Source organism: Myodes glareolus, chromosome 6 (assembly GCF_982192425.1).
Source record: "Myodes glareolus chromosome 6, mMyoGla1.1, whole genome shotgun sequence".
NCBI lineage: Eukaryota > Metazoa > Chordata > Mammalia > Rodentia > Cricetidae > Myodes > Myodes glareolus.
This window is the reverse complement of record NC_142031.1, coordinates 90,484,311-90,502,772: the sequence shown is the minus strand read 5'-3', so window position 1 is coordinate 90,502,772 and position 18,462 is coordinate 90,484,311. Positions and strand designations below refer to the sequence as shown.

The 18,462-nt window shown below is 46.0% G+C and overlaps 1 long non-coding RNA gene across 1 annotated transcript in view; it reads left to right on the top strand.

Moving 5' to 3' along the window:
• Window positions 1-18,462, top strand: part of LOC125388271 (uncharacterized) — a 300,518-nt gene that overhangs the window by 258,615 nt on the left and 23,441 nt on the right. The window lies entirely within an intron of this gene.

The following is an 18,462-nucleotide window of genomic DNA, read 5'->3' as shown; positions in this document are numbered from 1 at the left end:
TCTAACCTACTTGCCAGCTGACCACCCATTCACTCCCCTGCCTTTATGTTACAACTCCAGCCCACGTAAATACACAGTCAAGCATCTGTGGCCCTCCCAGCCTCCCTTCAGCTCTCCCCATCCCTAGACAAGACCCAGGCAGGTAGGTCTACGTTTGACATCAGCCCCATCCCACGCTCTAATGCTTAGCACACCAGGGAGCAACCCAGGAACCAGGCAAACAATGTCCTTCACGATCAGACTCTTGTTTCTGGCTGTCTGCAGGACACAAAACCAGACCCCAAGCATTAGATTGTAGCTCTAATGTTTTGTCTAGATCTAGACTATCACACTGCTGTAAAGTCTTAAGTATTTTCTGGCCAACAAACCTCTCCACCGATGCAAATAATCCCAATCAGAGCAAATCAGACTGAATTAAAGGTGCCCAGGTTTAATGAATGGATGGCAATACTCCCAGGAAAACTTGGAGATGGGAAGAGGGAAAAGGGGAGACCATGGGAAACCCTGAGACCACGTATTCATTCTCAGGGTGGGGGGGGTTAAATAGCCTGTGGGAGTGGTCTCGATCTTTCCTGGGGAGGGGTTACTGTTTGGTGGACTTTCTTGACCCTCCCTGGAGAGGGGTCACCATTTGGCAGGCTTTCTCAGAGGTGGAGTTTGGACTGAGGCAACTCCCTATGCCAGGAGCTGGGGTGAAGGCCCCAGCCAAACATAAACTGTTCAGTTTCCTGATTCTATGTGTAACCTGCCACCGGGCTCTGCCCCATGTAAGACCCCACCATAGTTATTATTAAGCCTTACCCAACTTCATATGCCCACTGAACTTCACACACGCTCGTTCTCTCCCTTCTTGGTGCTTTATCTTTACAATTTCCTGCTGTTTACACATCTCTGGGCACATCTGGAAAAGATGAAGTGGAAAGGCCCACCCTGAATGCGGGTGGCACCGTTCCTAGCCGAGTCTCACTCAGGAAATTGAAGGAAATGGATGAAGCAAAACATCCATCTTTCCCTCCATCCTGACTACAGAGACAATGTGACCAGCCACCTCCCTCTCCACCACTGCGCCTTCCCTCAGACTGGGGGACAAATTAGCCCCTTCGTTAAGTTGTGTTAGTCGATCATCAGTCACAGCTACAAGGAAACTAACACATCCTCACTACGCTCACCTCAGAACATCTTCCACTCTCTCCCTGAACAAGAGTCCGCCCCACCTTACACCAGAGACGGGCATGGAACAGCATCAAGGCACCGGTGAGCTTTCTCATTGACCCTTCCCCTCACCTTGCCACTGAGACGTTAAAATGGCTCAAAACCTAACCCACTGAACTACCACAGTACACATTTTTCACTGTGAAATGAATCATACAAAAGAGTATACATAGATACACATTTTGAAGAAGAAACAAAACTGAGTATCCAAAGCCAGGCATGGTGGCCCATGTCTTTAACCTCTGCACTCGGATGGCAGAGGCAGGGGGATCTCTGTGAGTTTGAGGTCAGCCTGGTCTACAGAGTGAGTTCCATGAGCCCAGGCTCCCTGCCTTTTCCACTTCTGCTTCTACACATGTGGGTATATCCAGTTTCTCTGCTGTCTCTCTGCCCCTCCTAAGTCAGGAAACAATTATATTAAAATAGCTTTTTTTTAATCTATGTATATGTGTATAAGTGTGTATGGGTGCTTGTGTAGGCCAACAGTGTCAGATCCCCTCGGAGCTGAGTTACAGGCCGTTGCAAGCTGCCTGGTGTGGGTGCTGGGAATTGAACTCAGATCCTCTGGAAGAGCAGTATGTGTTCTTCACCATAAGATGGCTTTTGAGCCCACCAGGCCTTCTGTTCTCCAGAACTAGTTTTGCAAGAGTCTGTGGTCACTTTTAATCTGATAGGTGAATGCAGAGTTGAGTTACTTGCACCAATTTCTAATTCTCCAAGACAATGTGAAAATTTATACAAAAGGGATGAGGAGATTGTAAAGTATAGTACGCATTATCCCTCCAGCAATTTCCCTATAAAGGAAGGCTAGGACGCCAGGCACGCTTCCCCACCTAATCTGTCTTCCCGACTGGAAGTCAGACGGGTATCTTTCAGGCAAGAAAAAAAAACGGCCTAACACGAGGGCTTGAAAACAGCCTTGTAATGTGTTTACCCAAAAGCAAAGCGAGCCCAAGCTTTTCAAGCTACAACTGTCAAAAAAGAATGTGTTTGCAAACCAGCTGAAATTTAAAGTAAACCACAGTAGGCCAATGAGAGGCCTTCCCTAAAATGGTAATCAGACTCCGAGTGGACGAGCACACTTTGGAAGTTCCATTAGCGTTCTGTGCTGTCCAAAACGCTTTCACACTTTCAACTACAAACGGTGCACAAGGAGGGAGTCAGAAACGTGCAGTTAGGATGTTTGAGTCCTACTTCGAATGCCAGAAAATATGGGAAAACTTGAAGAAATTGTGGCAACTCAGAAGAACGAGTCCTTAGGGTTGCAGTGCACAGTGTAAAAGAGGCCTAGCGTGGTCCCAGCAGGCCCACACATCAGTCCAATTGCTGGTGCCCCACAGAGGGAGCGAGTGTTCATGAGAGCACACTCTTCTCCCCCACTACACACACCATTCAAGACTGCCAAGGCATTGTGTTTGCGAAGGTCTAAGTCTCCAGATGCCACACTAGATTTTTCCCTTTGGTTGGGATCTCAGCAAGCCCTGGCTTTAGCTAGAACTATTTTTAATTTTTTTCACTGTGAAATGAATCATACAAAAGAGTATACATAGATACATAGATACACATTTTGAAGAAGAAACAAAACTGAGTATCCAAAGCCAGACATGGTGGCCCATGCCTTTAACCTCTGCACTCGGGTGGCAGAGGCAGGGGGATCTCTGTGAGTTTGAGGCCAGCCTGGTCTACAGAGTGAGTTCCAGGAATGCCAGGGCTATCACACAGAAAGACCCTTTCTCAAAAAAAAAACCCAAGAAAGAAAGAAGGAAGGAAGGAAAGTAAGAAAGAAAGAAGGAGGAGAAAGGAAGGGAGGGAGGGAGGGAAAGAAGAAAAAAAAAAGAAACCGAACATACACACCTAGCTTCGCTGAGACTGGGCACTGCCTCTGCTTTGGACCCTCAATTGTCCCACTCTCCCTTCCCAACAGGACAAAGCACTGACCTGACCCTGGGGTCACTCATAGCCCGGCCTTCTTTCCCAATTTTAACCCACTCTTAGGGGCCCCTGTCTGGTGGTGCCTGCTCTTGAACATCGTATGATGAAACAATAAGAACTGTGATCTATTCAATTCGTTCTCTTTACCCAATGGTTTATTTATGCTTTCTCAAGACTCTCTCTGGGTAGACCAGGCTCAAACTTAGGACCCTCTTGCCTCAACTCGGTGTTGCTCAATAGCATTTTGAAGTGTATTCATGTGGCTGTGTAGCTAAGATTTCTGTGCTTTCTCCCCTTCATAGGGCCCCACCGTAAGAGTACGCCACCATCAGTTCCGGTACTGTTATTTATGGACTATTTCAGTTAATACAAACAAACTAAAAATAACATTTTTACACTTGCCTCTTGCACAGAACGAGCAAAATTTCTCCAAGTATGATCTATGTACCCAAGCCATGACCACTTTAGAGCAAAATAAGGAACTTGAGCCAGACTATAAAACAGTTTCGTCTTTAACTAGCTGCTAGTTCAACTGGTATTTTCCCCAGCAGGCCTCCCTCTTGAAGGAGCAGTTGATTTGTGTTCTGGCACTGGTTCCTTAACCCTTCACACCGAGGTGCTTGCCGAGCACAATTCACCCTGACCTACCAACCTCTGGGTGTCTCTCCCCAGTCACTGAAGGCTCTTTTATCTAACTGGTTTTGGTTGATAGAGTGACTTCCCTATTTTCTTCTAAGATAGGATTTTGTGTGTAGCTCAAAACTGGCTTCAAACTCAAAATCCTCCTGCCTCCACCTCTTCTCAAGGATTTCAGTCAGGCACTACTATACCTAGTGCAAAGCTGGTTCCTAATGGCTGTTTTGAAGAATGAGTGTCCATTCTTCACGTCTGATTGGGCAATTCCACTTTTCCCTGGAACAGAATTGCTGAAAGTCGTGAGCATTTTCAGCCCTGTGTCTCAGGGCCCCTAGCGAGAAACTGAGAATGGGAACTAACAAGCCTGGTCTCTTAGCTCTTGCCCACTGAGCTTTCACGCAGTCCTGAGGACTCTCAAAAGTAAATAGTATCATGGAACTGAGGAAAAACCAGAATGCAAAAAGCCATGAGACTGCAGGTAAGTTCGCCATGGTTGTTCTCTCCGATATCTCTCTACAGGAATTCTAAGCCCAGACGTGGAGCTGGGGCACGGATTGTGAGGGTTCTGGGGGAGGCATCCAGTTCTCCCAAGAGTAGAACAGTCCTACTGCTCACAGAGAGTAAGACAAACCTTCCATTTTTCCTTTTCCTTTTCTGCATTTTTTTCATATTCTAATCCCTAACCAACCCCATAGCTATCCTGTATGTGTGAGATGAGAACCAGTTGTTCATATCGATCAATCAATATTTCCTGAGTACCTGGCTCAGGACGTCATCTTAGCTGTAGATGAGTGACTTAGAAACCGGAGGAAGGTGTTTGGAAAGGCAAGTTGTATTTTTATTTTTATTTTTATTTATTTATTAAAGAGTTTTAATTTCAAACTCCCACTTGAACATATTGATTGGAAGCGTCACCCCTGTCCCTGGCATCCATCCTAAACCCTTTCCCAGGGAAGTTGCCCTGGTTAGGACTCCACCTCCGGGAAGCCCGCCAAGCACTGATCCCCCCCCCTCCCCAGGGAGGGTCAGGACCACTCCCACAGGCTATTTAGGCTTGCACTGGAAAAAGGAACACGTGGTCTTCGGGCTTGGGTAGGTACCCCCCTCTGTCTCTCTCTCCCTGCCTTGTTCTCATGCCACCTGGAAGCGCTGCATTTATTAAACGTGAGCATCTTTGATCCAGTCTGATTTGGTCTGATTGGAGTTATTTTGCATTGGCGGAGAGGCTCTTCTTAAGATGTTTCCTAACAGATGAAGGTTTCCCTCCGAAAGGGTTTGCTTTTCCCAAGGGCCCTGCGCCATGGCCACATGCTGGAAAATGTCCTTCACATGCTCTCTGCCAGGTAAAATTGGCTTCAGGTGAGTTCCCCTTTTTGAACTACATGACCAGTAGGGTCGCCAGGGTGACCCATTGGCTTTTTGGGTCTTCCATTGAAGTCTCAGCTGTACCAAAAGCCTGACCCATGGAGCAAAAGCCAGGCTTTCGCAGAGATGAGATCTGGGTGTTTGGAGACTTCCCCACCCATTTCTCACGTACCCCGTTTTGACTCAAGAGTTCTGTCTGGTGGACGCTTCACGACAGTCTTGAGTTCCAATAGACATAAACTTCTTATGGGTTTCTTGCAATTCCAAGCCGATTCCTAAAACCACTCATGGGCGGCCTTTTACAAAAATCCTTTTAATTGGGGCTACCTAATATCCAAAATAAACAAGGCTCCAAAAGCCCACAGTTTCTGCCACACACTCCCACCCCGCTCTGGGCACCTTCCCCTCCCTGTTGGCTGTTTGCTGTTTGTCTCACTCTGCTAAACTACACGGAGGTTTTTAAGTTGATCAGCTGACACAGGTTTCTAAAAGTGCTTTGTCTGTCTGTTAGAATGATGTGGCCACAGTATGTCTGTGTGAGTGTGTAAATGTGTTTTCGTGATGTGGATTTATGCTTCTGTGTGCTCATGTGCTCGTTTTAAGATAACTCCAGACTAAAACAGCTCTGGAAAATACAAACAGGTGGGTAACCTCCATTTTTACCTCTCTGCCATCTTGGATAAGAACACCCACATATGCTATTATGCTTTGACTTATTAAAATATTCCTTTTAATCTTCTTACATTTACTAGCATTGGTAAACTATAACTAATTGGACAAAATAAACATCTAAATTTAACTTATATGCCCAGTTTAAAATAACAGGTAATGGTACCCAACACTCAAGTGCCTTTACAGATCTGAGGGTATGGCATTTTAACAACAGGAGCTTCTAACACAGACATGCAGCTTCCGCAGAACCCTTTAGCTCCTCCAAGAAGACAGAAGATCTTCCGCCTCCAGGCTTGCTTTTGGGTTTGGCAAACCACCCACACACCAAAAAGTGGCCTTTACCTCTTCAGCTTCCTGGATGTTTCACCCGGGGAATTGATCTTCTCATCCTACCAAGACAGGTAGACTAAATCTTCCCCCAAGAGGAAAATCTTTGGGCCTCTTGTATTCAGCAGCCAATGGCAAGCACTGCTTTTTCTAAGACTGGTATTCTCCGAAGACTAAGGAGAGGATTTGGGATTGCCTGCGTAGCTAAAAAGCTGTCTTGTTTCTGCTCATTTATCCCTCCCAGATCTGTCTAATGGTATTTGACAACCTAGGTACTGTTAACTTATTACTTCATCCATGACATTTAATAAAATTTCCTGCTAAAATACACACAGATGTGCCTTTTTAATAGGCTTCATAGTCCAGGATTAACAGGTTTCAGGTGTATCCTAAAAGCCACAGCCTTTTCCTATGACACTAAGATGTAAATCTGTTCCAGTTCTCTTACAGGTTTCAGGAAAAAGTTCTGCTACCAGAACTCACCCAGTTTCCAGCACATTTTACAGGTCATCCCTGCCGCCTGGGCCAAGACCAACTCACAAAGCACTCCCCAGATAACGCCAAACACCTGCACCAGCTCCTGGGACTTCACCATTGGTACTCCTGAATCAAGGACACCTACCAACTAAAATCTGGTTTTATCTGCTATTGTGTCCCAATTATACACCTGAGCCTCACCTGTACAACCAGGGCACTGCCCTGTCCCATTCTTTCTGGCGGTTAATGATTTCCCATGGCTAGCCCCATTTATAGGGCCAATAATAACAATATTTATTTTTACTCCTAGCCATCTGCCTTCTCATCTCCCTCAAAAGCAGCTGCCTGAGGACTCCAAGATGGCAGTAAACCAGATGCCACTCCAGTCACACCTCTCGCTGAGCGTGAGCCCACCAACTTCCAGCTCTCTCCTCTCTCACTTCATCCCACGCCTGTAGGAAGTAGCCAGACTTGAGCCGACACCCTTATATCCAAGGACTTTGGGATGTTTGGTCGAAAGTGAGACCCCAGCCCCCTAACACCCCTATATTCAAGGAGTCTAGGATGATTGGAAGCATCACCCCAGTCCCTGGCATCCATCCTAAACCCCTTCCCCGCAGGAGTTGTCCTGAGTTCCCCCAGGACTCCACCTCCGGGAAGCCCGCCAAGCACTGACCCCTCCCCAGGGAGGATCAGGATCACTCCCACAGGTTACGTAGGCTCGTCCTGGAAAAAGGAAAAAGGTCTTTGGGCTTGCATGGGTCCCCTTCCACTCTCTCCGCCATGTTCCCATGCCACCCAGGAGCGCTGCATTTATTAAACATGGGCACCTTTGATTCGGTCTAACCTGGTCTGATTGGAGTTATTCGGCAGATAGGCTCGTCTTAAGATTTTTCCTAACACATATTGTATTCCTACCGCCTTCCTCCCTCCCCTTCTTTTCTTCTTTCACCACGTGAGTTCTAGAGAATCCAGTTCAGGTCTTCAGCCTTGGGGGCAAACACCTTTCCCCACTGAGCCATCTTACTGGCCTGGGCTCCTTTTTCTACTCACAAAAATGAAAGGCAAGAGAAACTCTAGCTACCTTCTATCTTTGCTGGGTTTTAGCTCCAATCTGGTATTTCTGTAAAAAGATCTAAACGATGAAAAACAATGCCAAGTTCCATAGCATCTACACCGTCACATACCAGGCATTTTCAAAGAGGTCAATGTATGAACCTTGAAGAAGGCCTCACTACCCCTTATTAGCAAAGACTGGAGTGTTCACTTTAAAAACTTCATGAAGTATGAAAGACTTTTCATAGTTACTCAGTTGAGAGACATAACTGTATTTCTTACTATAGGATATATAAATATGTAAGAGTTTATATATTTATTTTGGTTTATATTTCTTTGTTATATAAGTCATTTAACATTGACAATATTTTTTAAATTTATCAGGCACAATATTTTTTTTAATATATATGCTCATCCCCCCCCTTCAGATTTTTGAGAAAAGGTTTTTCTGTGTAACTTTGGCTATCCTGAGTCTCCCTCATATGCCAGACTGAACTCAGAGTTCTGCCTGCTACTGCCTCTGAAATGCTGGGTTAAAAGGCATGCACCTCTATGCCCCACTGGTTCGATTTAATTTATTTAGTGTATGCATTGCCTCAGATACTTTTGTGTGAATGGCATACTTGTTATCTACTAGCAGTTTTGACAGCACAATACAAAACAGGCCTTGTGACTTGTCCCTGAAATCCTGCTCAGATGAGGAACCAACAAAAGTATTGGTCATGGAAAGCTGTCAATCAAAACCCATAGCTGAGTTCAAGTAGTTCAGGAACAAAAAAGCAAACTCAAATTCCAGATTCGTGGGAGTCTGAGGTGGGAGGGTCCCAAGTCAAAAGCAAATTTTGACCATTTATCAGGACTAAATCTGAAGATGAATCAAATAACAATTGGTTTTGATTTATCAATTTCACAATTTAACGATTGCTATTGATTTATCTTCAGAGCAACTGTTGTTATCTTCAGGATATTGTCTTCAGAACTTAGTCTGAAGATAAATCAATCATTATTGACTATAATCATCAGTTTGTACAATCCAACCCTGAACTTCCTCCTATCTGATGAAAACCTTGACCAAAGGCTCCCTAGCAACCCCCCACCCCAGTCCTGGTCACTACTCTCTACAAGATCAAGTTCTTTAGATTCCACATATAAAAGCATTTGAGTTATTTGCCATTGTGTGTCCAATTTACTTCACTTACTGCAATAGCCTTCAGATTCACCCCTGATGCTAAAAATTTCTTTTTTACATTTATTTATTTTGTGTGGGATGTATGGGGCAGGAGGTGTGTGTGTGTGCATATGTGTGTATGTGCACGCCCGTGTGTGTGTGTGCACGTGTGTTTGTAACAAGCTTGGGCGTCATCCCCAGGAATGCCATCTACCTTATTTTTGAGCCAGGGTCTTTCCTTGGCCTAGAGCTGGAGCATCAGGCCAGGCTGGTTGGCCAGCGAATCCTATGGATCCTCAGGTCTTTACTTCCCTAGCGCTGGGATTACAAATGTGCCCATGCCATAATTTTTACCATAGATTTTACCTTAATTCACCATCTCAAACCCAGGCTCTTGCTCTCACAAAGCAAACACTTCCTGCCTGAGCCCTCTCTCCAGCCCACAAAAGTTTGCTTTTTAAAACTCTGAGTCACTGTTTAAGGTATTTTGGAAACTCTGCTTTAAGTAAATCCTTCTAGCTAAACAAAACTGTTGCAGTGACATGTTTTTACTTTCTTCACAATTATAAATAAACACACATACACACCAAAAAGGAAAAAAAAGTTTTATTTTTTAATGTAGTTTTAAAAAAAAAAAAAAACTGGAGGCCATCTACGCAAAGATCTAATTATCCAGGATACTCAAGGCATCTAATGTCCTGTTTAATTGAATCTGATTGCTAATCAGAACAAATTGAAAACCTTTGGCAAAATGCAGAGTTGTGCCAGGAGGTGGTGGCACACACCTTTAATGCCAGCACTCATGAGGCAGAGGCAGGCGGATCTCCGCAAGTTTGAGGCCAGCCTGGTCTACAAGAGCTAGTTCCAGGACAGGCTCCAAAACTACAGAGAAACCCTGTCTCAAAAAACACAAAAACAAAACAAGACAAAACAAAAAACTTCATAGTCACTGAACATTGTGAGTGGAAAGACCAGGAAATCAGCCTCACCAACTCCCTCCCTGTCCTGCCAGTCAAAGCTCGGCCCAGAGTAGGGCTGTGTTCATGCTAAGAGCTCTCTAAACCATCCTTGCTTTTAGTGTTTTCACTAGTTCTATTTATTTACGTGTGTGTAAGTCTGTGCTCTTGAATGTCCCATGGCGTACATGTGGAGGTCAGAGGCCAGCCTGGAAGAATCACTTCTCTCCTTCCACCATGTGGGTGCTGGGGGGACAGACTCAAATCAGCAGGCTTGGTTTAAAGTGTCTGTACCTGCGGAGCCACCACCTCACCCGCTCTTTAGAACACCCTTAGTGACCCTGTGAGCTGTGCTCTCTGGCTGCATGCTTTTTTCTTAGACAGAGCACCATGTAACTTATGATGACCTCCAACTTACTACATAGCTTAGGGCAAGGGAGAGAGAGAGAGAGAGAGACCGTGAATATCTGGGAGCAGAGATGAAAAGCAACAAGTGCAAACACCATTCGGAGTCCCAGTGATGCCGAGCCACCTTGAAATTGTCCATGGTGTTTATTACACGTTGACTTAGAAACAAGGCAAATCACATCAGTCCATTCCATCAGCATCATCTCCATTAGGTACCAAGGATTTAATGATTAAAAAGGAGAATCCGATCCCACCATTTTCCTAAGACAACATAACTTCTAACTCTATTCTAGATACTTATTCTTATAACAACGGATAAGTATGGCTCTCCTCCTCAAAGATGCTCCTTTTTACAAAAGATGAAGACAATTCACAGAGATCCACAACTGCTCAAAATGCAGAGAATCAGTGGCCACGGGGTACCCAATCCCTGCTGGTTCATCTACAAAGCAACCCCTTCATCTAAGGAGGGGCCAGAGCGATTGAAAGTACCCGGACCCCAGCTGTGAGATACAGTCTCCCCCACATTACAGGGACCCTGAAGCTCTGAGATCTCGGTCATAGAGTCACCTAAACAAGACCTGCAAAATGATAACACAGTTGACATGGCAACATGCAGGGGAGAATTTCACAAGGTCCCACATGCTAGATAGAGCTCTATAAACAACAGGTTCTCCCTCTTTCAGACTTCTCCAGGTATGAGATTAGGGTTATCGAATCTCAGGAAGTCAGTCCTAAACACATATACATGTGAGCAACCCTAAATGGACTCAGTAGCTCGTGTGTGTATGTGTGTGTGTGTGTGTGTGTGTGTGAAGAATACTGTAAAAGAGGGAGGTGACGCCACAGTAAGAAGCAGCAATTCAAGGAGAGAAAAGAGGCAGAAAGGAACACAGCATGGAGTCACAGACGTTTAATATTTATGGCGGAGGTATGCCGCCATTGGACTCGCCTTTTGTTAGCATTCCAGGTGGGCTCTGATTTCCCTGGCTACTGAGCTCATCCAGATGAATCGCTGAACAAGAGTGAAAGGCATTCTTCAAGGAAGAGGACTGGTCGCATTTTTTATTCACCTGTGGCAGAGTCCATGTGATGTAGGGTATCTGGTTAGGCCCTTCCCATGTTAGATGCTGAAGTCTCCATTAAGAAGATATTTTCACCGTCTGTCAAATGGATTCTCATTTGTAAAACTTTGTAGTCATTTTTGTTCTGCAGAGTCCCTGCATCCACCCATCTTCAAAAACCGTACAGAAGTAATCATCCCCAAACATACACACACACACACACACACCGGTAACCACTGGGTTTTTCCTCAAGCTCCATCTTAGAACCTACATTGAAAGTCCCACTGGGTTTGTTGTTGTTGTTCCCTATTTGATTTTTTTTTCTTTGTTTTTTTTTTTTTTTTTTTTTTTTTTTGGTTTGAGACAGGTTCTCACCATGTAGCCCTGGCTGTCCCAGAACTCACTATGTAGACCAGACTGGCCTCAAACTCAAAGAGATCTGCCTGCCTCTGCTTCATGAGTGCTGGAACCAAAGGTGTGCGCCACCACAGCCCAGCTTCCTGTTTGGAATACTTTGAGTTCTCTCCCATGAAGGAAAAGCCAGGCACCAGAGGAGCAGACTGAAGGGAACTGACTTTAGAAGCTGTGGACTTGGATGACTTGCTGGGGTTTATAAAGAAAGGTTACAGTTTGTATCTCTGGCATGCTGTCCCAGGGAACCAATGCACCCACTAACTTAAGAGGTTTTTGAAATGACATGGCATTAAAAATAAATTTGGATTTGCTCAGAAGAAGAAGAAGAAGAAGAAGAAGAAGGAGAAGGAGAGGGAGAGGGAGAGAGAGGGGGAGGGAGAGGGGGAGGAGGAGGAGGAGGAGGAGGAGGAGGAGGAGGAGGAGGAGGAGGAGGAGGAGGAATGGCATTGCTTTCTCTGGCCAAGGTTTGGGTTTCAGATCTCTGGGGCCAACCTCACACAGCTGGGATCCCACAAAAGCCCCTTTCCCTCCTTCATCCCCCAATACTTTCCTCTAGCCAGTCTGCCAAGGTCTCTAAATGCCGTCTAATCCCTCTTCCCATCTTTGTGAGTTAAATCTACCATTTCCCCAGATTCCCTTTGAAAATAGCAAGTTTTGTTTCTTTTCTAGGGCAATGTGGGTAGTGTGCCAGAAAGAAGGGCCTGGGCTGTCCAGGAAGCAGAAGGATGACCATGGTGCCCAAGGTTCGAGGCTGCAACGGTGCGGAGAGGTACTGAGGAGGGAGAGAGTGCGCCACCAACGGCCTCAGGGCACAGCTTCTTCTCCATTTTCTCACTCATTTATTCATTCAAAAGAAGTATTTTCCGGGACTGAAGGGTGGCTCAGGGTTAAGAGCACACACTGCTCTCACGGAGGATCTTAGCTCAGTTCCCAGCACCCACATCAGGTGACTCACAACCAGCTGTGACTCCAGCTCCAAGGAATCTGATGTCTCTGACCCTGGCCTCCCTGGATAAATTTACACAGGCATACAAGGACATAGTTTTATGTATTTTTTGAAGTTTTAAAGCATTTATAAAACATCAGTAACCCCACCTTTATCTTACTTTGGAAGTAGCATACAGCACAGATAGATACAGAGCTAGATATATCTATCGTACAGAAAGACTGGCAGAACTGATTAGCAAGCTGAAATCCTAACAAATTCACCTGTAAGGGAACTGGCCTGTGGCCAGAAATTGGTCATACAAAAGCCCCCAAGGCACTGAGCACTCCCATCACACCTTCAGCAGATGCCTGGAATGAAATGAAACAGAATATTGACAATGGGAGCCTCGGGGGAGCATAAGAAATATGAATGCAAAGCAGGTGGGGACGATATTAAAAATAGTCATCTAAATAGTTCATCTAAAAATAGTCTCATTCCACCCGGGGGCCAAACCCTATTAGATTTCACGTTCATTTGGGTTCATGGTTTGTTTGCAGACGCCTTCGACTTAATGGGGGAAAGGTGGGAGAGGAGGGCTCCTTCTGCGTGCTTAGCTTCCACCGCCTACCGGCCCTTTATCTGAAGCTTTCGGGAATCAGGAAGAAGACACAGAGCCGGAGAGCTGAAAATGTCTGTGCGCGATTAGCAGGTATTGGTGATGGTTTGAACCTGAAATGTCCTCACAGGTTCAAGTCTGGAACACTTGTTCCCTAGATGGTGCTGTTAATAGGGAAGGCTGCAAATCCTTTGAGGGCGGGCAAGCTGACTGAAGTAGTTCACTGGGGGATGGGCTTCAGAAAATTTTTCTCCTGGGCCCTGATTCCCGTCACTATCCGTGCTACCTAGTCAGCTATGATGTGAAGGACCCCTAGCAGGTTGTTCCTCTGCCATGAACTGGGCCACTCTGCCATGCCCGTGGGCTGAAATCACAAGCCAAAACATTTTTCCTCACTCACTTTGTGCTGTCAGATATTGTGGTCACAGTGATATCGACTGGAAATTGTTAAATCTTTTAAATCCCACTTTGCATGTATCTTTCTTTAAAATAATAGCCGGACACACCTTTAATCCCAGCTCTCAAGAGGGAGAGGCAGGTGGATCTCGAAGCCAGCCTGGTCTAAAGAGCAAGTTCCAAGATGGTCAACAATACACAGAGATACTCTGTCTTGAAAAACACAATAATAATAGTAATAAGTGTTAATGCCTGGTGGGCCATGCATAAAACTCCTCGCATTTACTTAGCCCCTCTTGGGTGCCGGGTTCTTGCAGAGCTCGGACTTTGGTTTGTTCTCTGTTGCTATGATAAATGTCATGACCAGCTTGGGGTTTGTTTGGCTTTAGGGCAGGGACTCAAGCAGAGAAGGAACTTGAAACAGAAACCATAGAGGAAGATTGTTTACTGGTTTTGCTCTCCAACTCGCGGTCAGCCCACCACCCTTGTGCAGCCTACCTGCCCAGGAATGGTTCTGCCCAAACCATCCTGAGCCCTTCCACAGCGATCATCAGTCAGGCCCACCTGATCTGAACAGTTCTTCAGTCAAGATCCCTCCTCAGGTGGCTCTTGATGGTGTCAAGCTGAGAATAAAAATTAACCAGGGGACTGGAGAGATAGCTCAGGGGTTAAGAACAGGACGTGCTGCTCTTCCAGGGGGCCCGGGGTTCGATTCCCAACAACCAAATGGCAGCTCATAGCTGTCTGTAACTCCAGCGATCTGACACCTTCACACAGACATAGATGTGGGCAAAATACAATGTACATGAAATAAGAATAAATAAATTATTTTTTTAAACAATTAAAAACTGACCAGGACAACCAGGGACAACTGACGTTAAGGAGAAGACACTAGGAGGTGGCAAAGCTCCTATCATACTCAGCTATAAAGCAAGACACTGGCCGTAAGAGTGACTCCACCCTTAAAGCTTATCCCTGTGTGTAACGAATGTAAAGCCACTAGGGAGAGGGAGTTGGAATTAGAACGCAGGCAGGGGACCGACTCATCCCTTTCCACAAGAACTGTCCCCAGTAGATGGAGATCTATCTGACCCTACTATCTTGTATTTCCACCATGGAGGAGTAGGGGAGAGCCCCACCTAAGCCAGTGGGTCCTACGTGGGAAGGGACTGGGTCACACAACCTCTTTTCCACAGCAATGGGAACAGTTAGTTTTCCACGTGTTCAGTTGGATTTTACAGCCACGTGGTATCTCCTGCCACACGCTGCTTCTTTGACCCCTCTGTTGACTGTCCTTTTCCTGGCGATTTGGTGGAACGCTAACCACAGGCAAAAGGGAAGCATGTAGGGAGAGTCTTGCTGGCAGGATAGGAAGAATAGACTGTAGCTACAGCCAGGACCCAGAAGGAACCAGGAAGGCCATCTCAGGGTCTCCGGAGCCAGCAGACCCCTTCCTTTGTGAGGCTAGATCCCACGCAAGCTCCTGTCTTCCACATGAGATGACTGCACAAGGAACATTTCCAGACTTAACCCCAAGCCTCCTCACTCATTTTGCTTCAGAGTGTCTCTTCGATCAACCAATGAGCAAAGGGCAGCTTCGTACAAAGGCCCCTGCATCTCCTCATCACACAAAAGGTGACAGACACAGTGTGGTCCTAAAGACGCCAGTGATGGCTCCCTGTGAGGGGCAAAAGAACAGAGGTTTTTGCACCCTTTGCTCTTCTCAGCATGAGCAGAGTGAACACAGAGCTCTGGGTTTTTGTTTTTGTTTTGTTTTGTTTTTTCTTTCTTTCTTTTTTTTTTTTTTTTTTTTTTTTTTTTTTTTTTTTTTTTTTTAGCAGATCAGTTTGCCAACATTTAGAGTGAGCAATGTAGCACGGAAGAAATTAAACTGGAGCAGGGTCACACAACCTGAAAACCTTCTTAATTAGCTGTGAGATTTGCCAAGTAATTTAAGCAACGTCCTAGTTTTCTCATCAGAAACACGGGCCCTGGTATTCGCGCTGCTCGCCTTAAAGATTGCAAACGAAGACTGTGTGGGAAAATTGACACAAGGAATTTTGAAACTTCCTGTGTAAAAGCTACAGAGTTTCATCCAGTAGGAAATGTGAAGGTTTCGGCAGCCAAACTTGGTGTCCTCAACGGCACAGAACGCACGCCTAAATCTCCCGCCAATAGCTGCGGCTCCCTGACTGCCGCAAAGCTGGTGAATTCTGCAAACGACATTAGCAGAATTGGAATCCATGTTCCACCTTCAACTCCTCCACCCGCATCCTCAGTAGCTGACACAGACAACAGAACACAAGCTGAGAGCCACACGACCCACTGAAAGTAGCCGAGACAAAAGAGAACTGAAGGGCAAGTTCCAGACACAGAACTTGTAATTGAGAGTCCTGAGAGCCTCGGGGTCTCACTTGCCCTTCTGCCGTCCTCTGAGTATTGGCCTATACCTGTGGGTCTGCAGCTGCGAGCCTTCCAGTCTCTCTCTCTCTCTCTCTCTCTCTCTCTCTCTCTCACACACACACACACACACACACACACACACACAAACCAGGAAGGAAAGAGCCTTTTCCATTTTCTATTGCTTTTAGCGCAGAAAATGTCCAAGATGGTGTCTCTCCTCACACATTCTACTTAGATCCAGCAGCCAACAAGGCTGGGAGGGAGTCTGAGCACTTCTAAAGTGGATGGTTCCTGCTGGCAAGGAAGGTGGGGAGGAAAGAGGTGGTGTGGAAAGACAGCTGTGGTGTCGGTGAGAGAGTCTGGAGGCAGGAAGTCATTTGGAAACACGGATATAATTCATTGTTTCTGAATGAAATCGGGAAGGATTTGTTTTAGAGTATTTAATAGTCCACAAAAATCACTGTAGGGGCTGAGGAAATTTGAAAGTCCCTTTAAGGACCTGGTCCTCAGATTACAGGACTGTTTAGGCTGCACTCTGGAAACCAGAAGCTCCAGGCTATAGCCACACCAACAAAGTCACCACTTCCAAGCTCACCAGTGTCTTGATGGGCCACACTATCAACAGATGGCCTCCCTGCCTCTTAGATCCCACAAAGCCAAGAACTAAATCCAGACTTCTAATCTGGATACTGTACAAAACTCCAGTGGCTCCCCAAGGGCATTTAGCAATGGGATCTTGGGCCCTGCCTTAATTCAATAGTCTGAGTCACAGAGAGAGTCTTCCAATGGGCGGAATCCCATCACAGTAGAAACCACAGCCATTGGTGCTTGTAGTATGCCATTGTTAGCGCTTGTCTTAGTCACGGTTCTATTGCTGGGAAGAGACGCCGTGACCAAGGCAACTCTTATAAAGGAAAGCATTTAACTGGGGGCTTGCCTACAGTTTCAGAAGCTGAGACCATTATTCTGGCAGGGAGTACAGAAACATGCGGGCAGCCATGGATCTGGAGCACTAACTGAGACCTTTACATCCTGGTCCATGGGGCAGTAGGCAGAGAGAGAGCCTAGGCCTGGTATGGACTTTTGAAACCTCAAAACCCGCCTCCAGTGACATACTTTCTCCAACAAGGCCACACCTACTCCAACAAGGCCATGCCTCCTAGTCCTTCTAATATTCTTTAATGGTTCCATCCCCTGGTGACTAAGCATTCAAATCTATGAGCCTCTGGGGACTATTCTTCAAACTGCCAAGCTCTCAATTCCTTGCAAGTCATGAAGCATCCCTTAAAAAGGGTAGAAGACTCTAAGTGTCTACTCACTAGTCCCCCAAAGCAACCCAGCTCACCTGTACTCTCCGGCCATGGCTACTCATTTCAATTTGGGTCAACCCATACTTCAACATGAAGGGGCCTGCGTTTTGGGGTTTATGTCCTGCCCAGTTCCCCACAGCTGGCAAGCCCCAAAGAAAATCACACAGAGAGCTCCATAAGGTATAAAACTGATTGGCCCATTAGCTCTGGCTACTTATTAGCTCTTGTAGCTTATATTAACCCATTATTCTTATCTATGTTAGCCACATGGCTCAGTACCTTTCTCAGTGGGGCAGCTCACATCTTGCTTCTTCAGTGGCCTGGACAGAACTGCAGAGGGAGCTTCCTGCTTCCCAGAATACTCCTGTTCTCATCGCCCTGCCTCTACTTCCTGTCTGGTTGACCCACCTATACTTCCTGCCTGGCCAATCAGCATTTATTTAAAACATGATTGACAGAATACAGACAATTCTCCCGCACCACCATACAAGTAAGCAGGGAGGGAGAAGACAAACCCTTGGTTCTTGGGTGCCACCCACAGCAATCAAGGTATCTCATTCTCCTGGCCACTCAAGCACATGACTGAGGATAGTTCAAGCTGCTGAGACCCCTAAGGGATCTATGCTAGATTCTAGAAATGAATTTAGCTCTCTCCATCTGACCATGAACCTGAAAAACCTAGAGCTACGACATCTAGTGATGGAGAAGAGCAAGTATGAGAGTGGGGACAGCGAAGATGAGCCAGGACTAGAGACAGACTTGGGATCTGCTGATGTCCCAAAGTCCCTGCATTCAGTCATTCCTAACGTCACCTGAAGTCTTAGGTTCAAGGTCTAATAGCTTTTCTTTCTGTCCCTTGAAATTGGCACCTGCAAGAAAAACCTACACAAGAATATAATCGAAGACTCGCTTTGATCATTTCTCCAGACACACTGGAGGTTGGCCCTGGTTTGTCCATCAGTTCCTGAAGTGTGAATTAGTCACCGCGCTGTGACAGCGTCCAGAGACTGTGGAGAAAGAGGCACAGCTGCAGCGAGGACGATGGTCCTAACATCTCCATTGATGGAAGGCTCGCCACTGTCTCTGGATTGCTGTGGCTGCTCTACAGGGTCACTGGGGTCC